At 39.3% G+C, this 18,297-nt stretch overlaps 1 protein-coding gene across 5 annotated transcripts in view; it reads right to left on the bottom strand.

The window, feature by feature from the left end:
• elavl2 (ELAV like neuron-specific RNA binding protein 2) overlaps positions 1–18,297 on the bottom strand; it is a 49,352-nt gene that overhangs the window by 23,907 nt on the left and 7,148 nt on the right. The gene's annotated exons all lie outside the window — the stretch shown is intronic.

Here is an 18,297-nt window from a genome sequence, read left to right as displayed (position 1 = left end):
CAACAAATGGAAAAACAGTTATGCTAGGTGCTGATGGCTTTGCTCTTGGTAATGCTCCCTGGACCAGCCAAGCTGTATGCTAAGCTGAAACAGGGAGCACCATGCAGAAACCTACGGAGCCTCGGAAGTGACATGGAGGAAAAATATATAAAAACGAATAAAAAAAAAATAAAACATGTACTGGGGACAAACGCTGACTATACTTTTGCGAGATCTTGACTTTGTTTTGCGAGATCTTGAATTTCATTTGCGAGATCTCGAAAACCCAACAATGCATATGAGAAACGCTAGAGTATGGATGTATTAAGAGAACTGGATGTCAAAAGCACATTGAGTGGCCCATGACGTCACAATGGACATGCGTACTAGCAACAGTTGGTTTGTGTTGCCGTAGCAACCGGTAGCAACTTGCACGTTCATGAGCTTCTCTCTCATGTCTCTTACAAGTATAGTTCGTTCTCTTAATACATCCATGGTATACATGGAAAACTCATGAACTTACCGTTTCATTGTATAAAATATTCACTAACGTTAAACGTGTTTTCGTTGTTCCTGATCGTTTACATGCTTATCTAAAATAATGGATGTATTTAGACAACCAAGGAGATGTAATCATTATGTCGTGCTACTAGCTAGATGCTAGCTACTAAGGTTAGCGGTGAAATTGTATATGACAACCAACTCAATATTACTTTCCAGCCCCTCCCATTCCAATCACGTTTTTAACTCCTACGGAGGCCGTATTATTCCAAGAAGTACAACTTTGTCCATGAGGCTTCCCTTCCAGTGTAATAATAGTTTTACATTTTCATTATTTTGTTACCATTTCATTGCTAACATCAGAACATCAGTTCCCAAACAAATGCAAGCTAATGTTAGTAAAGTATCAGTGTGTTCCTCCATCTTTAACAGGCTTTCAAATCTGCTGGCAGATAGAGTAATCTCCCCCTGGCATTCGTCACGGTGTAAAAGCATGAAACGCGGAGGTATGTACCTCTTTGGCTAATGTATTTTAAAGATGGAGGCGCAACATGGCAGAATACAGACGAGTATGGATGTCACGAGAACAGATACTACAGATACCTTCCAGTTCTGAAATGGCAAAACACCGACGATGCCCATTTTTTTAAGCACCGTAGGCACCTCTTCCAGAACTGATGGGGGCAGTATACGAGTGTTCCAGTCGATACATTCAGAAGTAGGAGGTTACGAACAAGTGACCCTTCTACTTCCAGTACATATTTTTTCGAAAAAATATGAACGAGATAGCCTGACAAGCCAGACCCACATCAAGATGTTGGGTCTGGGAACTCACCATTGACTGGGCTCAATCCGAGGGGCGGGATAAACTGTTGTCTTTCAAATTCCCTCTGCACGCAATAGGATAGCGCTACAACCAGTATAGAGCAACGAAGAAGGTAGCGGAGCTAGTTGATAGATTACATTTTTGCCGTATCCGGTCGGCAAAACTCCAAACACATCTTCCTTTTTTAAGAATGATTTCAGTGCTGTTCTTCGTTCTTTTCTCAAAGAAAAGCTCAACTCCAAGTCTTCCAAAAGACCGCGGTTCCCAGCAGCGGCCATAAGCCCGCCCACCGACTCTATACACAATGTGATTAGCCTGACCAGAGTTTGGTTTTTCCAGCTCGCAAGTCAACAGAGAGTGCCTAGACCCTCCTGGCTGCAAAATAATTTTGCTGCTGCTAGGGTGCATCTAGATTTCTAGGCTATGAACGAGAGTCGACGAAGATAAATTCTACCTGACCTAAAAAACAGCATGTTCACTGCAAACTCACGGTCCTCTCTTCCTGATTTATAGCCCTCTTCTCTTGGCTTCAAATAAGTCACCGTTGTCTGCTACTGCCGCTGAACAGGCTATATGTTGTAAACAGCTGTGGCCCGCTTGCCTGCTCCTCTGGTAACGTTAGCTAGCAGTTAGCATGGCGGCATTAGCCACGGTTAGCCAGGACCAGTCGGGATCACTTTACAGACTGTGTCTCAATTGTTTTTGCAAGTAACCAACTCGGGTACTCTAGCAATATAATTCAATGCGAGTACACAAATGTTGAAATGACATAAAATGCCCTTCCATTGTAGCCGTGATAAATTAGCCTGAAGCTAATGCTTAGCTACCTAGGAGGAAAATAGCCAACACTGTCTTTTTGGGCTCTAAGCGGTTTCCATCTTTCAAATACATCTCCAATATTTACCCGGGGTTTGTAACGTCTCTGGTCACACAACTGTTAGAAACACTGTTGTTCTTGCACAGTACCTTTTGAAAAGATGCCTGGAAGTCTGGAATGTGTCTGGGGACACTAGTTGCACTATGACCATTAATTGCACTTTATTATGTTGTTCTATGCTCTATTGCACATGTTTTGTATGTCTTCTTATGACATTTAGATATTTTAATATTTTAATAAAGAAGTTTCAAGTTAAAGTACAAGGAATCTTGGGAAATCTTTTTTTTTTTACTGCGGTATCAAAATCGGCATCGAAAATATTGTTATTTTACTGGTATTGGCACAGACTACTGAATTTTTGGTATCATGAAACCCCTACAAATGTATTCTGAATGGCAGATTCTACGCTTACGAGAATACTTTGATTAGTTGGTCGAAGTAATTACACATGAATGAGTACATATTTGTGAAAGAACAAAGGGGTTTTTGCTAAGAACCAACTCAAAACATTACAAAATGGAGCTTTAATACACCCATGCTAGCTACCGCTGATGTTAGCTACTAGCTGATAGCCCCGGCAGTTTGGGAAACGCTAATGACATTACAGATAGATAGATACTTTATTGATCCCCAAGGGGAAATTCAAGGTTACATCCACATTACAGGCTTTACAGCATACATACATCCATACATAAAATACTATGGATGTACTAATAGAACACATGGTGCATTACAACCATTAGCTATATCCATTATTGCAGCTACAGGACCTCGGGAGAACCGACATATGAGCATGCGCAGTGCAGGGCGACATGGGCGGGCGCAGTCCCGTGGGTCTGCTACTTTCAGTGGCTAAGCTCTCCGTAGACAACTCTTGGATTTGCGAGATCTCGCAAATGAAACTCAAGATCTCGCAAAACAAAGTCAAGATCTCGAAAAAGTATAGTAAGTGTTTGTCCCCAGTACATGGTTTTTTTTTCCTCTACATGTCACTTCCGGGGCTCCGTAGAAACCCCCCTGGGTATATACATAAAAAAAAAAAAAAAGAGTGCGCTAAAAGAAACATTGAAAACCATTTTAAACTTTGAGTCATGTTAGGACTCTGAACTAGGAAGGTGGAAGCTAGGGTGGTGGGGCTAAACGTGCCAGCAGCAGCAGAGAGTGACGCAGAGTCAGTGTAGCAGGGATCAGTGAGGAGGGAGTCACGTTTAAAAGGACCACCTTGATGTGAGAATGGCTGTGATTGGTGTGTGTCTGATAGGAATGATAATTCAAACAGCGGGCGTATGACTTCCGTGTCCTGCATGAACTAACGCTAAGCATGAGGAATAGCAAATTAGTAAAAAGGATGGGAGTGCTGCACAAGGATGATCAATGATATTGGAAAGAACAAATCAATTGGTCTGCTCAGATTGCTCACATCCAGCAATATAGCTAATGCTTAAGTTACGCTGACATGTCCTGCATTTGTTATCCAGTCTTTAGCACACACAAAGCATTAAACTGCAAACATGAATATGAAATGATCTACAAGTTTCCCATAAGTCTTAAACTCATACTTCAAAAACAAACTGACAAATTATCAAGGTTAAAAAGAGCCATACAAAACAAACACCAACAAAAACAAGCTGGGCCAACCTGCCCCACGAACCATAACAAACCGTGTTCAGGTATAGGCCTACATGTGTTTTGAGAAGAGTAGCCGGCCCCATAATGAGGGTTAGTTTAAATATGAGATTCATTCTATTAACTAGACTATTCTAGTTAGCAGTAACAGCCATGCTGTTATAAGTTGTGAGTGAACTGTATTGCTGAGCAACCTGGATCTGAGCAAGTTTTACAGTTTTATTATTTCAAAGTTTTTTCACCTCTGAACTTAAGGTGCCACACCATGTTATCTGACATACAAGTATACCAGCCAAACTGAGAATTATATTACACTATATACACTAATAACTTACAACTTTGAAAAAAAAAACTTCTCCCTTTCTCTTTTGCTGATAACCATAAACTATAATGCCCGGTTCACACAGAATGTCAATTCTTGTGCGAGTAGTAGCCTGTCTGTTCACACCAGGAGCAAATTTCTCACCACCTGTCAAGTGATTCACAACTGTCAAATATCTGGTAAACACAATCACAAACAGTGATACTAGGCTATTTCTAATACCTATACCATTTAAAATACATCAGTGTGTTTTCTTGCCCAAACTATCACTGCAAATTGCGAGCCGGCCATGCAGCTCAAGCGCTTCCGCCTCCTGTGGAACCCGGGATGGTAAACTGACACTTGCTTTACAATTTAGCATTACCGAACCAGCAGGAGAATTTATCAGCAAGTGGGGTTGGGTTTGCATGGACGCAAAAGTGGCTGCATGTGTCCATAATAACGTTCTGAAGGTTCTTCTACCAACACAACCCCTTCACTCTACTGTACCTACTAGACATTATGTTTAGGCTATTATTCCATCTGCATTATGTGTTGGTAAATTAAAGTTAGATTAAAGATCCACACAGACTATAGCAACTTAAGTGAAAAAATAAAATAAAAATACAGCAGAAAACTGAGAATTTAGTGTCCCATTTATAAATTGACCTGAATATATATTTTTTAGACTTTTAAACACCAATATACATCCACAACTACAAGTGGTGCCAAACAGAAGTAACTAGGGGCGGACTGGCCATCGGGAGGTTCGGGAGATTTCCTCAACGGCCGGTCTATCAGGGGCCTAACCAGCAGGCGGTCATATTTCAATTTTGGCCGCTCCCGTGTTTTGTTCAATCTGATTGGCTCAGCCTGATCCTCGGCTGGGAAACTTCCCTGAAGTTATGATCACAGAGAAAACCAAAAATGTTGAAAAGAAAAAAAAGGTGGTGAAGATGAAAAAGAAATGGGCGGCACTGAGAAGTTGAGGTCAAAAAGAAGTACAGTTAGAACAAGATGCGGCAAAATTACCAATCTTCCATAGTGGAAAGGCCAAGATTAATAGCACTGTCAGCAAGAGCACTGATGAGCCAGGACCAGGACCCAGCAGCAGAGACATTACAGGTGCATGTTTGGCAATAATGTGTGCATTAGATCAAAGCAGGTTTAAGAGGGAATAGTTATTAGTTATAGTTATTTTATTTGTCTTATTTTGTTATAGTCCTTGTATGTAAATACAGCATGGAAAGTATTAAACTTTAATATTATAATCATTTAAGTTTATTATTACTATTTTGTTATTAGTCAAGTCCAGTGACTATATGCTGGGACACAGGGTGACTCCAGACATGGTGGTGGTGATGAGAAGAAAAACGATGAGGGGAGGAAGACAAGCAGGAGGAGTATGGAGCAGGAACCCGCAAAGATACAGTGAAAGGAACAAATGCAGTGTGCAGGGCTGGATAGGCAATCATTTTATAAAATAGAAACAGAAACATATGGAAAGAGTACCGGTATATAAAACAGAAATTAAGAAAGATCCACTAATGCCTTTAAAGCTCTAGTGCGTAACTTTGATAGTAAACGTCTGTTTCATTCAAGCCGTTGCCAAATGAGTTGCTACAAAGCTAATTAAGACTATCAGCTCATCAAAACTGTCTGCATTTGTCAATATGGCTTTTTTCACAAGATTGTACACAATTGTTTGAGTAAAGTGGCAAACTTTTTGAAGTCAATCGACTCACACAGTTGCGTAGAATAGACATCCCAGTATCAATACACATTAACCCACGCTTCCTCTCGCTTTTGGGGTTCCTGCGTATTTACTAACCAGCAGCTACCGGGTTGCCGTTTCAAAGCACGCCTGTAGTGTTCTCTGTTCTACAGTTGTCTCATTCATGCTGCCTAGCCCTGTACCCATACATCCATGCCCTGTACCGGGGTTTTGAGGGAGGGGGGCTTTGCGTTCTCCTTTACCTTGTTAAGGTAAGCTAGGTCCCTGTGCACGCTTCTCAAATGTGCTTTCAAATTTGTGGGATTTTTCCTTTTAATAAATTGTCCACATATTGTACCACCTTCCACTGCAAGGCACTTGCTTTTATCTGACAGTCATAATCAAATAGGACTCTGCCGCTTTCTTCCGACTTTCGGTACTGCCATCATGCCAGACGAGGGGCATGGACCATGTTGTGTTCAATTTGACATGGAATGTCAGAATTTTTGGGTTCCCAGTCGGAAACTTATGTCTATGGCATAGACTGTATAAAACAGGTTTATGGTCGGAAATGTCATCTCTGAAAGATATAAACGTTAATTGCTCTATGAAAGACATTGACAAAGACAAAAACTAAGGAAATTTACTCAATTTGATTTTAGTTCGTTTTGCAAACAGACATTACAGTTTTAGTTATCGTTTTTTGTAATGCCTCGTTTTTTTTTCATTTCAGTTCACGACAATGTTTTTTCCCCACCTAGTTTTCATTATTTCGTTCGTTTTTGTTAACAATTATAACCTTGGTTGGAACGTCAACTCCGCAATTGAACTTTTAATACGTGGAAAGAGAAGCCAATTGTCTGTACAGTATGTGTGAAAACAGCTTTATCTTTATAAACAATGATAGGGGAAAGTTTTATTATCGGGGTTGTCTTATATTCTGGTCAATACGGTAGTTTCTTTTTAGTTACATCTAGCGAAAATGTCAACGTGACATGCTCAAATGCAAATTGATTTTCTCTACTCAAGTGATGCATTGCAAATGTACAGTTGAAAGGTTTAAACCTGATCACTACGTCTTAATGGAGAGCATATCAAACCAATGTGCCATTTTTAGTGTTTCACCATACTCAGCCATAGAGATGTTTAATGTTTAATGAATTAAAAACAATCCTATTTCATAAGCCAAAAAAAGATAAAATTATTTATGCCATCTTGCTTGCAAGTTTTTTTTTGATATCTCTACCATCCAAATTATACCGTTAAGTGCTCCCATAGTGTGGTCCATACAAGTAGCCTATATGCACGTCAATAAATATATGTACTGTATACTGGAGATTTCACACATCCTCCCTCCCCTTTCCTTTTTCTCAGTTTACACATTCAGTGAAAGACTTTTGTACCAATTTTTTATGAAGTCAGTGCAGCTATCATGATTGAAGAGGAACCCTTTGACCTTTGAACGCGCAGTTTCTTTTTCATTTGCTTTTCTCGGTTAATTGTGTTACAACACTGTCACATTTCAGCTGTTGCCACCAGTTGAAGCGATTGGCTGTGCTGCGAATCATGATGCACATAAATGCACGCAAACTGAAATTGAAAAGAGCTCGGTGTCAGACAGATCAAACAGCTGTAGATCCGCTCTGGACTCTTATTTGATTAGAAAATAATTATGACCTCAGCTTATCCAAGTGTGAAAAACTGGAAGTGTACTGTGAGTGTGTGTGATCAGAGTTCACTGAGAGCTTGACTAAAAATGACAATGTACATAACAGTAAATTTATCTGGATATTTAGATCTGCTCTGAAAGAACATCAGCGGGTATCTCTGTGCACAGAAGAAAGCATATCAGTAGGGAGAATGCATTTTTGCCGGAGCGCATTGCCGATAACCAGGACTGTAAAGAAAATGTGGATCATCATATGTTGCTGATAAGTTTGTTTATTATTTTACATTCGCACTAAGGCTGGGCAATATATCAATATCGTGATATGAGTAGGCCAGTGACGCACCGCAATACTGGTGGTGACATGACAACCTCGATGACATCACCGAATTTATTTTCATTTATTTTATTATATTTTTGACTCTGTGAAAGTGACAGGAGTGCATATGCCGTGTGATATAAGTATAACAAAAACAATAATTATTGTTATCACTGGCTGTCTTCCATCCGATATTCAAGAGATCATGGAGGACAAAAACTTAAGTTGCTCGATGCTTCAGCTTTGCACAAGAGGATGGACAGTCCAATAAATATGGGGATTTCTTTTTTGTGTCCAATTATGAATTATTTCTAGGTTTGAGTACTTGTGATAGTGATATCTACAGGTAACCTTTATTGTTAATACGCGTTAGGGAAGGACATTTCTTCATTCTTAGCTGAGGTGGACACATTAACGTTACCGCTGCACTGTTTCCCATTGCACTTTAGCCTAGCAGCTAGTGGAGTTTCCTTCTGCTTATTGGTTAATCCTGACAAAACAAAACTGCACAGTTGAATTTCAGCCTGCATGAATGTTTTTGTAGCCTAAAACAGAGCAGCTTATATTGGTAGAAAGACAAACAAATTTGTGTACTGCCGAGTCACCCTCTCTGCTCAGCTGCTAGCCTGCTTTGCTGCGAGTGCCTCGGCCAAAAAAAAAAATAATAATTTAAATACTTGACAGCTTTCTGAAACACTGTGCTGCAACATATGTTGTACGGTTTAAGCCCATGCTTTTTCTGGGGTAATTCCCTTCACTTTACCAGTAGTATTGACAACATATAAAGCCAGTGTCTTGAGAAGCTTGTCGTTTTATTGTTCTCTTTTAACTCTTTGCTACCTCTCTTACGTCTTGTTTTTCCTCACAGCCACACTCATACGCTACTCAGCACTTCGTCTCCTTGAGAACCACACAGCCACTGACGTCACTCACTTAAGGCACCCTGACTTTCTTGCTCTAACTTACGCTACTCTCGTAGCAGGGGATTGCAGTTAAATGCAATATCGCAGGAATACGTTGCTCTTCACTGCGGTAAGAAAAAAAAAAAACTCTATACCGTCACAGTCCTAGATACACAGATACTAAATATCGATTTTTGATATTGTAATATCTAATATGGCATATCTGTTTTTCCTGGTTTTTGCGGCTGCATTAGTTAATTGTTGCAATTTTCTAAACTTACAAGACTGTTCTCGCAGTTCTACTTGCCTTTACCACTTAGTTGTTATATTCACATTTGATTTTGTTTTTGTTTTTTTTAGAACACTCCTTGTGTAGATATTTCATGAAAGCACTAATAGTCAACTATAATATTGTTGGAATATTGATATAGGTATTCGGTAAAAAAAGTTTTGTGGTATTTGAGTTTCTCCATATTGGCCAGTGCTAATTCGCACCAAATTGAACAAAAACTATAAGAAATTGTGAAGATTTTTATTGAAAAGATATTTATCTTTTTGTTATGGAACTTCAAAGTTCGAATCAAGATAATTTGTAGACTGAAAGGCAAATGCAAAACATCTAGCCTACTTAACCGTGCATTCTCATCTGAGTAACAACATCCTACGTCACTGACAATATGCTCAGTCCAGTGTTATATGTGGCAGATAAGAAGCCATGTGTAAACTAGCATAATGAAAGCTAGACAAACTGAATTGCCAATATTGCAGTGCACAAGTGCAAATACATAACTAATTTGATTCACTGGCATGTCCCTAAACCAAGGTCAAAACCAACTGACTACATAACCTAAGCAAAAATAGAAGCTACAGCCATACAGCCAATAGCTTTAACCTTTGACTCAATACCACATACATTTCATTCACTAGGTGAAACAATAACACAAGTGACGATCATTTACAGAGTCTGGACAAGGACAGTCAATTGTTCAAGGCCAGTAAGAAGTTGACCTAGTCTCAATCTCCAAAGACATATGGCCAATGAGTATGTCCATCATTTTTATTTGAAGTTAAAGCACCACGTCAAGTAATCCGAACCCAAGCCAGGGCTCTTAACTTTGTTCACCATCCTCCTGAAACCGTCACAAAATACAACTTAAGGGGTCTTGAAATGAATGTGGACCACCCCGAAATTAAAAACTTTGTTTTTCCACATTATAATTAGAATAATTGAAAGTGCCCTTTAACAAATAAATCATGAAAATGATTATATGATCAATCATCAACCTTTATAGTTTTGACTTTTAACGTAACGTTATCGTCAGCTGCTGACTTGTTGGCTGTTAACTGTAACGTTACGGTTAACATTAAACAGGCTAACGTTAGCTAACTGGTAACGTTAACAATAAAATTAAAAAGCTAACAATTAACAGCATTAACTAACAACAAAATCGCTAGCAAGGTTACCAACTTGAGTTTAATTTCCCGTTGCAGCTGCAGCTGTCGTGAGGTCAGGGTCTGGCTCCGCTCTGTTTTTTTTGGTGTTTGCTTACTTGATGTAACATTCAATTGCAGCAGTATCCCACCATGGGACACCATTGCACATCACTTTACAGTCAATACTCTGAATAAAAATGACGGACCTACTGTCTGTGTTGGGCTACTACTTTTTCAGTGCTGGGGTTTGCTATTTAGCCTACATGACAACGCATAAACGCAACACCGACTATTGCAGGTGCTAAATATTGATGTAACACCAACTCAGTGCTTCAGCTTACATTAAATGTTGGGCTCGGGTTGGTTTAGACAAAAAAAGACTGTCTGGACTTGGATGGGTTTTGGACAGAGATATGCTGCCTTGTCGTTTCTAGGGTTGGGCATCGAGAACAGATTCCTAATCTGAATAGTTTCAAAAATTAGGATTCCATCGGAATAGTTTCTTTATTGGAATCGTTTGGAGGATTTGGTTTCAAATCTGATCATAGGTTCCAAATTTAATGTGCGCAAGTTTTGGTTTCCGTAGCAGCCAGGCGCTTGTTGTGTTGCAGCCGTGCAGCACAGTAAGCGGAGCTCTAGTGTGGCTTTATTTTGAATTGTAAAAGCTGTAAAACTGCAACCCACCTATGAATCAAAATAAAACTTTCCTCTTATTTGTGAAATAAGCATCTAACCCGTTTCAACTCCACCACTCAAAGAATCAGAATCGAGAATCGATAAGAACCGGAATCGAAAGGAAGAATCTGAATTGGAATCAGAATCGTTAAAATCCAAACGATGCCCATCCCTAGTCGTTTCATTACTTAACCATAATCTACCCCGAAATGACCGGCAGCTCGTGGTGCTCTGGTGCTACAAAAAATGCTCGAAGCAAAATTCTTTGCCTCGAAGCTTCGTTAAATCAATGTAATTAAGGTTGTATGGCTCACTGTGTTTCCGCACGGAGGATTATTACTAGCGCACAAGAGGTTTGCACTTCTGCGGACACAACACAAGCACAGACAGTATATAAACACAAGACTGACGGCCCAGATTACAAATGAAGGAAGACGAAAATAGCGAGGATCCAAGAGGAGAGACAGGCGAGAGAAAAACGACAGAAAGTTTGGGATCATTTTAAGCTGCAAACATGCTGCTACTAGCCTGACGTGGTCATACTCAGATTCTAGTCAGAATGTGAGTCTGAAACTGCTCCATTGGGCTGTGATTATGGGGCGTGTTCCAACCGAACCAGGAAAAAAAATGCCTCTGCATTCATTGGATAGACCTACATCCAATCAGAGCAACGGAACTCAACTCAGCTGTCAACAGAACTCAACACTGTGTATCGTCTCCATAGCAACCACTCGTTGCACAATGCATTCATTCTAACTTTTAGACCTTTTTGAAGCTGGATATATCATTTGTTGCGTGTAAATATAAATGTGGATAACGTTAATGATATTGACATGCTTGCTACAGTCGCATTTCTAGAGATGAATCGGCGAAAACACGTTTTCTCTGATTCACGGCTTTGTTCTAGCGCCGCTGGGCACTCCCTCTCTTCAGTCTCTCCCTATCTCGCTCCACCATATAACGCTACTGTGCTTTCGGGCAGTTGTTGAGGCTCCTCCGCTGAGGATTTTAAAATGAATGCGCTGTCGATATCTTCTGTAACAGACGCGATGGTGGAATCTACACATCTCAACAAATTCAACCCAAGCGTTCTTTGGTGACGTGGTTGATTCTGTTTCTGTTGATCATCTGTCCGACAATCTGACTGGTCCGAACAGATCCTGTTCGGGCAATAATTGCTTCTCAACGGAGCGACTCCAGACCGAACTTCCCGACCTCGAATTTTGTGGGCGGGGCTAAGTTCGGCTGGTATCTAGGCTATGCTGCTACATCATCTCTGTAACAAACATCCAGTGTACTCAACCATTCCACGGAGCCAACCCGACACAAGGAAGCTAGTGTCTGCTGCTCTCGTCCACCGCGCTGTTTACACAACTAGCCTACAGCATGCTACTCTGCTAATAGCCATGTTTTACCAACAAGCTAAAACGAAAGCTGTTGGTTTGTAGTCTGTTTATTAGTTTGCTTCTAATCTTTGGAAACTTAGCTGCTGCCGGAGACAAACCGGCTCCTCCCCACAGCATGGCTACTTAATATGCACGTGAATGACATCATCATGCATTATTTATTCTTTCTCCTCACCATAGATATATCTATGCTCCTCACTGTGTATTAGGCTTCTGAAAATGTGTCCCCCAGAACAGTGTAGTTGAATAGCCCTGCTGTAATCTTCGTGTCACATTTACCCTCTGGTCAGTGAACAGCTCTTTTGCATATCCAGTGCAAAGAGCCAGAGGCAAGGAGGGGAATGGGGCGAAAAATATTAACATTTGGGCCACCAAAAATGTACTATTGTAATGTATTTCTTTTTTTTTTTTTTTTAAGGGTCTTGGAATTAAATTTTTTTGCTTTTTCTAAAAAAGGAAACCTGTCTTTTGTATATATACAAGCTACAGGTTTCCTTTTTTTTTAGTAAACAGCAATAATAAATATTTACTATTGCTGCTTACTAAGTATTTCTTACCAAGTGTTTCTTAGCCGATTACTCGATTAATCGATGGAATAATAGGTGGAATATTCGATTACTAAAATAATTGATAGCTGCAGCCCTAGAAAAAACTCAAACCAATTTATATTTCCACAAAATTGCATGAATAATCATAATGGTATACATGCCCTGTGTGTGTGTGTATGAGTCAAAACTAAATAAAGTTAAAACTTGTTTTGAACAATTTCTTTGTCATTTGCAGATTGATTTTAAGTAAGGACAAAAATAAAAAAATAAAAAAATCTGGGATTTTCTTTTAGGCCATATTGCCCAGCCCTAAGAGATGGTAGTAAACTAGTTACATAAGATGGACCGCTGCAGACTACAAGTGCTAATTGAATCAACGCTCAAACTTCCCAACACATCAAGGTAAAACAACTTACTCTGCCGTTTTGCCAGAAAATCTACTGTATCACCCTGTATATCAACATTGTGATAGAAAATCACAATGAAGGATTTTATCAATATCATCCCTCCTATACTAAAACTCTTACTCTATTCCAGAAAGCACAAATATGAAAAGAATTGAGTATCTAAATATGGTTTCACAGTTCAAGGGGTAAAACAATGCAATTAACTGTGTTCCATTGTTTTGCCTTACAGACTAAAAATAACAGACATGACCCAAAAAGATAACTCAATTATTGCCATACCCAAAAACTAAACTAAACCATTCACACACATTCATACACTGTGGCCGAGGCTGCAACCCCAAGGTGCAACCTGCTCATTAGATAAACATTCACACACATTTACACTCCGATACACAGCATCTGTGGCAACTCAGGGTTGTGTTCGACATGGGACTGCAGGGCCAGGGATTGAACCACCAACCTTCCGATTGGCAGGCGACCGCTCTACCACCAAGCCACATCCTTTATGTCAAATGAGTTTGCTCATCAGCTTTCAACTTCAACTGATTAAAGCAATACTAATTGAGGTTAGTACAGTCAACATCAAAACCATACACTGCAAGCATTCCATTCATGTAAGGATGGGGGCTTTAACACTGCAGGTCAACTTAATCTTACTGCTGCTTTTCCATCTGCTATAGGTCTTAAATTATAACACTAGTTGGTGACTGCAAAATATATAAACTGGTCATTTTTTTTGCAGTTTCGTTAACATGGCAAAAAAGGGCACAAATACAGACATTTTAAAAACCCAAGTAACGTTCAGCCAAGTTTTTCATATGCCAAAAATCATAATTCTAAGACACTAACAGACTCCCCACATGCATATAACAGGAGAAAAGCAGGCCACAAGAGAACATATTGTGTTAAAAGAAAATTACTTACTTCAAATCTCCATTTCACATGTTTTACCTTTTATTCTCAGTACAAAGCACAAACACTGGCTATTGTCCCGCTTGAGATAGTGCCACAAGGAAGAAATATTTCATTAGATAAACACTTGGAAGAGAAAGCTTGGCAAGATGCATTTCCCCAAAAAATTGAGTCAGGCTTTCACTGTGTGCAGCCAGCAGCCTCCTCTTAGTACAGTCATTTGAGTGTGGAGCATCTTGTTTCCCTAGAGGTCTTGCCTCATAGTTTTCGTCAGAAACTATCCCCAGATAAAAACCACAAGGTTCTTTTTTGTTTTCTCATCATTGCTAAGATAAACCCATCCACCTCCACAATTTTACCCCACTGAGCAGGCTGCATTTTAAGACTCATTAAAGTGTAGTGTGTTTAGTTATTGGTACTCTCAGATCCCACAGCATTCTCGCAAGGGGGAGAAAACCTCTGCAAGCAGCGTTACTATGAAGAGAATACAGAGATTCCTAATTTAAATACAGTGAACGATTTTGACTTCACACTCAAGCTGAAGTTAACTATATTGTCACTATGACAATATACAAAATTCCTTTACATGCAAGTGGTTCATTCAAATACTTTGACAGTTCCTATACTCTGTTTTGTGGCTTAGCCATGTATCATGCTTCAACCTCTGAAGCTGGAGGTGCTGGCCCTGTTTAGCAGATCACTGATTGTGCTAATTACATGGAAAAGTCACTGAGTGGGTGTTTAGATAGATTTCACAGCTGATCAAACTCTTGACTGAAGTACAGCTGGAATTCAACGGGTATGGAATCAATCAACCTGCTAACATTATGTGCCTGTATCCTGTTCAGCCACTGTAAGTACGACAAATTAAGCAACATGATGTCACAAAGGGTTCTGAGAAATTGTGACAACTATTATTCACAATTTTGTGATGTTTTATACACTAAATGATTAATTGCTTAATTATAAAAATAAGATTAAAGATAAAAATTGTTAGTTGCGGCCCAAATCCTGTTCGCTTGTCAAACTCCTGATGCACTACTATACCTGAGGATAGACGTTTATGACAAACGTAAGCTGCAACCAAGAATACCAAGTCCTTTAGCTCTGAAGTAAATCAATCTAAATTATGTATTTAAGTCCCAACTGCCATTTGAGGATATATCTTCAATTAACAGCAGCTTCAGTAAAGGCCATCAAGCAATCTAGTCTAGCTAACATTTGTGACTGCCATACCTGCAAATATTGATTTTTTTAAATAAGTTTAATTTCCTTTGATTGATTTGGGCGATAAGGGGAGGCAGCAACAACGTTAAATACACTAAACTCTGTTGTTAGTATGTCTTATACACAACAGGAACCAACATCTGTCAGCCTGAACAATAAGTGTTTATGTTTTCTTTCTAGTCACACTGATTCATACTTTTAATGCATTGCCAGCAAAGTGACATACAATGGTTTTATTTAATTACACATTGGTTGAAAATGCTTTGGCGTCCGTTTTCTTCATCTGTCAATTTCAGTGATTATATAAAACAATATACCATATAGTCCATTTCTTTAAGAGCTTTTATGGGATCAAAACACTAGATAAAACTTTTTTGACAAACACTAGACTGATGAGGGGGAATGCAGTAGGACTAAGATTTTGTCATACATAAACAGTTGGGCAATTCGGTCCATTTACTGATCTGAGTAACTGTAGAACTTCTTGAACTTGAAGCAAACAGTGAGATCAGCATGTACTGATGTGACACTGAGCACTTAAAGTGAGGAGGCACGAATCTCTGCTACTAGCTCCTCAGAGGATTAAATTGACCAAGTACGCGTGACAAGCTGCAGAGTGAAGAACTCCAGAGTGCACACACTGACATGCACAGCCTGTCCTTGAAAACTAAAAGCCCACAAGTAACGGTTCAAAATATCCCATCTGAAAACATAGATGTGACCAGTCTACCACACACTGAAGTGTGTGAAGGCAAATGCTACAACATACAATGCTGTAAAATGATCCAGACTACTTGTACCTTGATAAAAAAAACAAGGTGTAGTGTGATGTAGTACTGTGGAGCAAAAACTATACTACAATTAACTAATTGAATTGCACCTGGTCAGTTGAATTATGTAGCCAACTTTGAATCATCTTAATTAGGGAACATGGTTGAGCATGTAAATTACATCACTTGATAGCAGGACGACTCCTGTCTTAGACGTTGCTACCAGGCCACGCCTCAAAACTCTGCTTAGTGTTAAAAAGGTATCCTTGCTCTACCACTCATACTAGAAAATAAGCTTTGTTCACAGATTAACATTTAAAGATCAGCAAAAATGTCAACATAGAAGCACTCTTAATACTTTAATACAATTTGTCCTGAAGGTGCAATGCTACAGTGAGTAGGGTGGAGAGCGGGGTAGTTATGCAGCAGCAGCTTCCTTACATCAGAGCCACTCAGAATAATACTGAAAAGTGAGTTATAATTGTCAGCCTGCCTCCAAAGTAAAAGTGCACAATTTCTCACCAACACTTTTGAAGAAATAAATAATCACACATCTGTAGAAAAAAAATACCATGGAGTCCGACTGAAATAAAATTCAGTTAGTTACACCTGTTTTTTTTATGCTGTGAACCATGTAAAAAAATGTTTATCATTGCTTGTGAAAAAGAATATTCTCCATATCTTCCTGCTCTGTATCACCAAAGTTATGATCAAATGTATTGCTTATTCTTGCAACTGTTTAATATGCTGTTAGTAACAGTTATCATCGCTAAACTGCATTATGTGCTCACATGGTCTTACAGGTATTTAAATGCTTGTATTGGGAACACAAGGATGTGAGGATTTTTTGGAGTAAGGTTTGTGCTGCTTAATCTAATGTATTGATGTAGTTGTGCCTTGCTCTCCCACTGTGCTACTCTTAAATGATACCTCCTTATTACAAATGTTCAAATAGACGTATTCTAACTTGCATCACTGCTGCCAAGAAAATGCTATCTTTACACTGGAAACGTCCACATACATTTGCAAAAGATTAACAGATTAACACATATTGATATAATTAATATGAAGCCATCAGTTACAAAATTTCAGCATGGAAAGTGATGGCCGATAAAAATCAAGAATTGCTGTAATCACCATTTATAATACACACTGGTGCGCCTAACTTTTATTTAGGTACACTAGGGCTGCTCGATTATGGAAAAAAAATAATAATCACGATTATTTTGGTCAATATTGAAATCACGATTACTCATTAACATTTGGATATAATGGATAGCGTCCAGGGTATAATCGGTTAGTGTCCTTTATCTCAAAGAAAGAGTCTTTGGATCAGAATAAAATCTGTTTTACTACTGTGAGTTGGTTCAGCTTTACAGCTATCACACATAACATTACACCGCTAATGAACAGTTCCACAGACATAACACAATGTGCATCTCACATCACATGTTCACTGACTATGACCACTACTACTGTCATTACAAAACATTGTGCCAAAATATCAACAATAATGTCGCCGTCAGTGGGCTTATTTGTTAGCTAACCTTAAGAAAAATCCAGCACATAGACTGTACCTTAGAGTAACGTTACGTGAAACAGGTGATTTAATGTTTTTTCATGTTGTTTTGGAGCAGTATGTCTATGCACCCCCACTAAGCTGGAAAAAGTTTTAAACAACGCTGCTGCCATCTTTACTCTTTACGCTGAGTTTTTAAATTCCAGCGGATGATATGCACACGACTTGCCTCCCTGACTGGCTGGCTTCGGGAGGAGCGGATGTGCGCGCATGCGTGTGTCATTCAGAACACAAGACAAAATAAGAGTGTTCTTGCAAAACAGAACATGGCAAATAATCGTTTTTTCTCGATTATACTATTTTGGTGATCGTTGGGAGCCAAAATCGAAATTCAATTAATTGCAGAGCCCTAAGGTGCACCAGCACAAAATTTAGGTGCACCCAAATTTTTCCTTGCGTCGCTGTTAACGCTGAATGGCGATACACGATATATAGCTCTGTATTGTTCTACAAAGTGGGCTAAATGCTCAGTTGTTTAATTAAAACAGATTGTGATTAAAATAAAATGCAAAGACAGGGTTTCCTTTACCAGTTTGAAAATCTACAGCTGCAACAAGTGTGTGTGTGTGTGTGTGTGTGTGTGTGTGTGTGTGTGTGTGTGTGTGTGTGTGTGTGTGTGTGTGTGTAG

This window comes from Perca fluviatilis, chromosome 14 (assembly GCF_010015445.1).
Source record: "Perca fluviatilis chromosome 14, GENO_Pfluv_1.0, whole genome shotgun sequence".
Classification (NCBI taxonomy): Eukaryota; Metazoa; Chordata; class Actinopteri; order Perciformes; family Percidae; genus Perca; species Perca fluviatilis.
This window is presented reverse-complemented; position numbering and strand designations above follow the sequence as displayed.